Here is a 7,690-nt window from a genome sequence, read left to right as displayed (position 1 = left end):
TTTCAGATATTAAAGATAATTCATTATTATTTAAAAATACATAAGTTCTTTATGGGGTATTTACTTTTTCAGATTATACTCTCCCTGATAAAGAGATAGGATACCTTCTGGGGAAGATTTATAGCAGAAACTGTGGCTGCATTTCTTAGGTTGACCTACCCTCTTCCCTCCATCAATGAATTCTAGTTCTAATAACTAGTTTAGATGTGGCAGCCAGTGGGAAAACATGGATTCCTACTGTGATAACTAGAGCCAAGTTTCTGCTTCCAGTCATAGAAATGTTTCTTATTACACGTATCGAGCAACACCCTAGAATGTTACCCATCTATTTCGTTTTAAGTGATAAACATAATCACATAGATTAAGTAATAATCCTGTAGCCCTGAATTGCATTAAAGGTACCAACATGACCTCAAATATGTTGTATAGATATAAGAATTACTTATTTTCTAGTCTTTCTACTGAATAATACTATAAACAAAACAACAATGAGCCTCTTCTACATGTAAATTGATATTTCGAAATACTATTTTTTAAGTAGGAGGACACAGCTCTTCAGAAATTCTTAATACCATGATTAAAGAAGGAAATATCCGCAATTAACCTTGAGCTATCATTCAGTTTTATTATTTCTTGACTGTATAGTTACCATTACTACACTGTTGCTCTCCTGTTCCACCTGCCAACCAAAAACTCTACACCGGATAAACATACTATATACTTTCTATGAGAGTAAAATTCCTCTCAATCATGTGAAATATTTCAAATCTCATCGACGTGGAAATAATTACTCATTTGCACTGTTGAGAAATATACATATGGCTGACTTTGAATATCACAAAGAGTATTACCAACACTATCAAAAATATCCTTTAGGAAAATAACTTAAAATTGTTTTTTGCATGTGTTCATTTTGTTTGAAGATCTCTATGTTACTACACAAGTTTATGACAGGATTATTTAATTTTACTTTAATTTTTATTAATTGCTTTTTAATATTTAATTTTGGTTTATAATCATGTATTATATTTACATAGTTTCAAAATCACATCTAAAACAAAAAAAATAGCAAGTTAAATATCTGGAAACAATCTGCAATATTTAGAGAAAATATTCTAATTCTAGCTACCATATTGCTATCATCCTGTATATAAATAAAATTATTTTTCATTACTTAATGGTTTATCCTGTCATTTTTTTTTAAGTAAGGTATAATATACACATAGTGAAAATATCCTTTTTGAGAGTAAAATATTGTAAATATTAACAAGACATAATATATAATCATCACAACAGTCAAAATATAGTAACTTTTTCTAGATACCCCTTTGTCCCTTTATAGTCATACCCACAACTATCCCTGCCTCTAGCAACCACTAATGTGTGTTTTGTCTCTATAGTTTTGTCTTTTTCAGAATGCCCTAGAAGTGGAATCATATCATATGCAATCTACTGAAACAGGTTGTTTCAATTATCAGAATGCATTTGATATTATTCATTGTTGTATATATTAGAAGGACTTTTTTTTATTTTTCTGTGGCATTTCATTATAGAAATGTACCATCATTTATTTTCTTTAACAAATTAACCAGTTGAGGGACATTAAGATTATTTCCAGTTTTATAACTCTTCATTGCTACTATAAAATAAACATTAATTTTTTTAAGTTGTTTTTGCATCCTGCTACCTTGCGCAACTTAACAATTAGTTCTAATAAACTTTTGTGTGTGTGTGTATAGATTTTTAAAGATTTTCTATATGGATAATCATGCTACCTGTTCAAGAGGAAATTTTACCTATAGTTTTCTTATAACATATATAAGCAAATGCACCTATAAATGTATATTCTCCCCTACTCAAGTTATGGCATTATTATATTTTTCACAATACTTTATTAAAAATGTAATAAAGCATAAAAAAGGGCTTCACTTGTGAGTGGCACATGTAGGGCACCTTGATTGCTGTACACATGGAATCGACATCGAGAGATTTCAGAAGCATAATTTTTTTGGTATGTGGGCAGCTAGTGATCATTGGTCCTGGAGCCTGCAAAAAAAAAAAGAAAAAAAAGTAACAAAAGACTCGTTACAATATACCTTGAAAGTCACTCTTCATGGTCATATATAGAGATTATTTTTTCCTTTTATGGAATGTTGCTCCTCCAATGATTGGATGCACAATCTTCCCTTGATGTACATTTAGGTTGTCCCAAGTCTTGCGTTACATAGAGAGCTACAATCATAGCTCTGTGTACATATCTTTTTATATTTTTACCGTGCAATTTTGAGGTATTTTTATTAAAAAAATCTATATATTTCACAACTGCGTATGTGATTTTGATAGTTATTGTCATATTTTCTAAAGGGGTTATGATGTTTTGTTGGGAACTGTCCTGCCTGGCTTCAAGGACTGTAGCCTCACCAACAGGCAAGTGGGTCCCAAGGCTGAAACTGAGCAAGGAGGCTTTGGGAAAATAGGCCACTGAGGAGACAAAACCTGTCGCCCTGACAGAGGTGAAGCCCCTGCCTCCCTCTCATCACCCAGCTTGGCTCCGGAGGATGGCTGGTTAGTCAATGACAGGTAAGACCCCTTGATGGCAGGGGTAGCCTAAGACAGGCACGGTCGCATGGGGGTCATCAGGGAAGGGCTTGGGGGACATGGAGAAGGGGCAAAAAATCCTTACCCCTCGGCTTTGTCATGGTCGGAGTCTGTATTCTATCTGAGAGAAGTTTCCTTATCTCTTGGCTGCTCTGCTCCACCTGCCTGACTGGGTCAGTGAAATAATACTAAAGACAGGTATAGCCCTAAACTGGATGAGGAGGTTCTCTGGGGACAATTAGGCCTTGAAAAAGGTTGCATTAAATCCTATGAAACTTACTTTGCTAAGAATGCCCTCGAGTTAATGAGTACTGGTGTTTGGGGTCTGAGCATAGGATGTTTATTTTCCCAGGTTTTAGGGATGAATAGGCATCGCCCTGTCTCCCAGACCCTGACCTGAGGCAAATCTCTGTGTTCCTTCAATTGTTATCTATGATCTGTATCTGTTTGCTGTAAAAATATCCTTTAGGCATTGATTGACAAGCTTTGTATGCATGCTGTATACCCCTGCATATATTGTTCTCAATAAAAGTCATTCCAAGAGAAGGGCGCAAGGCATTCTCCACTGAAGAGAGTAGCCACCCCCTCTCCTGTCAGACAAATCATGTCTGGTACAGTTTATTTCTTCATCTGCAGTGGCCTGGGGGATTCTGCAGGATGGAGCTCCCCCTTCAATGTTTTGCAACCCAGCTAAAAATATATGGGAGTTTGGGTTTCAGAGTTTCTCCAAGAGACCACTATTGCATCTATAGAACTTTGTCACTTCCAAAATTGAGAAATTGTATTTCAGTGTAGTTTTTATTTTAAAATATATTTATTAAATATAATAGATGCACAGGTAGATACACAATCTTAAGTGCATAACCTATGACTTTGTAAGCCCATATAACCAACATTAATAGTACTCCAAAATATTCCAAAATTTTAAGTCTTCTCTCCTGTATCCCGCATCCCCAGAAATAGCCACTGTCTTGATATGTGGGCCATTTGAATATTCCATTTTAATAAAATTCCTGTGCAAATCTTTTGTCCGTTATTATACTGTTGCTCTTTTTTTATTGTTTTGCAAAGCTTTTTAGCGAAAATACTTTAGAAAGTATTTTTTTCAGATATATGTAATATAAATGTTTTTTTTCCATTGTTTCCCTATTAACTCTTTTAATGAGATCTTTTGGTGGATAGGACTTTTTAGTTTGTGTGATAGTTACTTCATAAGTATCTTTTTAAAAATGTTTTTGTGTACTGTTTTAGAAATCCTTGCGTATTGAACTGTCACAGAAGTATTTTCACAAGTTTCCTCCTGGAAGTTTCATTATTGCAGTGTCCATCTGGAAAAAACAATTATATTTTGCTTTTGATTCTCTTAATCCTTGAACAAGATGTATCAATATTGATTCTCTTAATCCATGGACAAAGTGTATCTCTCTATTTCTGATTTTTAAAATTTTTCAGCAATATTTTATAGGTTTTAGAATAGAGGTCTTATACATTCTTTTGTGAGATTATCAATATTTGATTTCTGTGTTATTATATACTATGTTTTTAAAAATTCAATTTCTGATAGTTTATTGTGAGTGTATCAGAACACAACTGAACTTTACATTTTGATCTTGTATTCAGCAGACTTGATCAATTCATAAGTTTGATTGTTTGCTACATTGGTTGGTCTTTTTGAAGCACAAGATTTGTAAAGATTCAAATATTATTTTGCTGCCACTACTATATTATCAAAATAATCCTTCTTTATTGGTGTATAAACATATATTTTCTAAATGCATTGTAAAGCAAATTTGTTTTTAAAATCTCTCCATAATTCCATTATTTAACTATTTTTTTAAATATTTTATTTCTTTATTTTTAGAGAAGGGAAGGGAGGGGGGGAGAAATATCAGTGTGTGTTTGCCTTTTGCACACCCCCCACTCGGGACCTGGCTCACAACCCAGGTGTATGGCCTAACTGGGAATCGAACCAGCGACTCTTTGGTTCACAAATTGGCACTCAATCCACTGAGCCACACCAGCCATGGTCATTGTTTTTCTATTAATTAACCTAGTACTTTTTAACATGGTGTCACTCATACCATGATACTTCATCTTTTTTTTTAATGAAAAAATAGAAAATGCTATATCTACAACATGTCATTCCTTCAAGAGAAATGAGTGAAAAGAACAAATCACGAATACAAAAATCTAAAAATATGTTGGATAATTCATGACCTTTTTCTTATTTTAATTACACATTACACACTATATGGCACTCAATTCAACTTAAACAATGATGAACACTTTCACAAATGAAAAGGAGCTATACTAGCAAAATCTCATTTTATACATTGATAATTTGAGATGTGTCATCTGGCTAGACTTGCAGAATGAACAACAATTAGGACTCAAGTTTCCAGCTTCTGCATAACATCTGTAATTGTCCACATATTAATACTTTAAATTTATCAGATTTCAGCATTCTTGTCACCTGTGTATGACACTTTTGTTTAAAATTAAAATAAGTGCATGACATGTTCTTTTAAACCTATAATTAAAGCATTGCTAGATGTACAGGAGAGAGGGAGAGATGCTTATTGCATCAACATGTAAATCTGCTGCCAAAGGTTAAGCACTTTCTCCACATTCACTAGTTCCTTTCATCAGGGTCTTATGGGCCTTCTCACAGGATATGTGACTTGTACTTCTGGCCTACTTGAGAGGTTGGAGATGCAGGATCATCCTCCAAGTGTATAATCCATAGCAACATAGGGAAATCCTGAGAGGTGACATAAGTACCTTTGAAATTCTTCTTTAATTATCATACAATCCTTAATAAAAAAATATTATTCAGGACTTATCATGGATCAGATAGTAGAGAACAGAGCTGGTAGGTTCTCTATTCATGTGGTGTTGATCCTCTGATGTCACCTTTTCTAACAAAAATCATACCTTTCTACAGCCATACGGTGCTTAGTGGGAAATGGAAAGCTCATCGATGAACTCCCAATGAACAGCTTTAATACCCGGATGCAAAACTAGCTATTTTGCTGTGGATATAAGCAGAGCCACATTGTAAACCTGACAAGCTCAAGGGAGACCTGCATGGCAAGATTTACAAACTCAGAGACCAAAAGTAACCACAGAGGATGGTTTGAATATAAGAATTTCTGACTAAAAGTAGGCCTGTAGCTTTCTTGACAAAAGCTAAACTTTGTTAAGTGAACCTATGTTCTTTTTGCATTCAAGATAACATATCTTTGAAATGTCAGAGAAATCTTCTTTGCCAGACCCCTTAGAGTACACCAGAGGATGAGACTAAGTACCCTCATTGTTATTTTGTTTTCCACTTACAATCTCTATGTGTTGCAAATAAATGTTAATTATTGGCTATCTTGTGCCCACCAATGTAAAAGAAGTATGTGTTTCTCTTTTAAGCCTCTTAATCCAATAGCAGAGATTTTCCCACTTTGCCTTCTCTCATTCCTTTAATCTAGCACCAGTTGATTTTATGTAAGTCCCCCTTATATTTACTCCTTTTATTTTAAGATGTAAAATAAATTGCAAAACTGCCATTCTCCAGAGCATTTTCTCAATCAGTTTAGATGCTTCCCAGAAATTGTCATCAGTTTGACTCAAATAATATCATTAAAATTCTCTACAGGTTTTGATGTTTCTTATATCGACACTGCAAAGTTGTTTTAGGGTAGTGGTATGTGAGGAAAGCAATTTGAAGCAAATCTCAGTACTGCTTCCTGTAACATGGTTAAAATGGGCCTCATTCTTTATACGAGAACATAAAACAAGTTACCAATGTTTGATGAAATAGTTGTGCTTACTAGCCAGTCTCCTTCATTGTGAGGTATACTTTCAGTGTGCGTTCCATCCCATAGCCTGATTCTTCACAAAATATACAAAATAAACATAACCCAAAAGCATGTGGTGACATTGTTTTTGAATTTATACAAATTTTTCCCTCATAATTTAAAATAAATGATAAGTATAAATAATTCCCTTTTAATAATAATAATGAAAATACAATTGCTATCTTTTACAAGAAAGCAAAGTTTTTGATGAAACCTAACCAATCAACCAACAACAAAACAACCAATAAACATCTCCCCAAACAAACCTAACAACTTCAACAGTTTAATTAAAATCAATATTAAATAGAATGTTTAGCCCAGAAACAAGTCAACTTGTTTTTCAGTGAAGAGAGGTAATAAAAAAGGTAAGGAATGTTCTCTTCTAAGATTTTTTTCCCTCAAATGCCAAGTGGTTTCTTCTTTTATATAATGTACAACTGGCTAAATATGTAAAAAGTTTTCATAAATGTAATGGTTCATTTGTTAAGCATTTCTTGAACCAAAATCTTTAAATATTGCAGCAGTTTTTGAATAAAAAGTACAATATTGGTTAAATATTAAGTAAATTTAACATTTAAAACAATTGATATTTACTAGTCTGCACTGATTTTTTTCGCATTTTCCTTATTTTCTCTATTCTACTTTTTGCACTAATTCAATTTCTTCTTTCAAAGATCAGAAATAGAAGCCAGTAAGTCAAGAAATATCTTTATATCTCACACTGAATATGCTTTGATATTGGATGCCTATTAAATAAGTACTAACAATAGTAACTAAACAGGCACATCTTCATAATAGCTGCCATGGGTCATTGCCAGTGAAAACTACGGGAGTAGTGGCCTCTCTGTTCGGTTCCTCATGGTTTGTCTCTCAGTAGGCTTTGAACTATGAATAAACTTAGAGAATGTGGGGGTAGGAGAGAAGATTCTGTCTGTTGGCAGACTGATAAAGAAGGAATTTTGGCACCACCTATGGAAGAAATTGAAATGTCAACATCCAGTAGCATGGTGTGGCAATCGGCACAAAAAGCTAAAAAGACTATTTTTGTTCTAGTGGAAAGCAGGGATTCAGTCATTCAAGAAATATTGTCAGTTTATTAAATAGCATCATTGTTTTAATATAGAGATACGTCGATATTTTTTTTTAAATAGAGCGTTTAAAAATGTGTCACAATCTTCACATTGCTAAGACTTTAAAATTATCTTTTTGTTCATAAGTTACTTTTCTTAAAATAACACAGAAGT

The 7,690-nt window shown here is 33.5% G+C and overlaps 1 non-coding gene across 1 annotated transcript; it reads left to right on the top strand.

Moving 5' to 3' along the window:
• Nucleotides 1-1,915: 1,915 nt before the first annotated feature.
• Nucleotides 1,916-2,050, top strand: LOC129062011 (U11 spliceosomal RNA). Its single transcript, XR_008528250.1, has one exon. It is a non-coding gene; the product is annotated as a U11 spliceosomal RNA (small nuclear RNA).
• Nucleotides 2,051-7,690: the final 5,640 nt, after the last annotated feature.

The sequence above is a fragment of the Pteronotus mesoamericanus genome, unplaced genomic scaffold, assembly GCF_021234165.1.
Source record: "Pteronotus mesoamericanus isolate MK-2021 breed Mesoamerican mustached bat unplaced genomic scaffold, CSHL_Meso_final scaffold_651, whole genome shotgun sequence".
In the NCBI taxonomy this organism is placed as follows: domain Eukaryota; kingdom Metazoa; phylum Chordata; class Mammalia; order Chiroptera; family Mormoopidae; genus Pteronotus; species Pteronotus mesoamericanus.
This window is presented reverse-complemented; position numbering and strand designations above follow the sequence as displayed.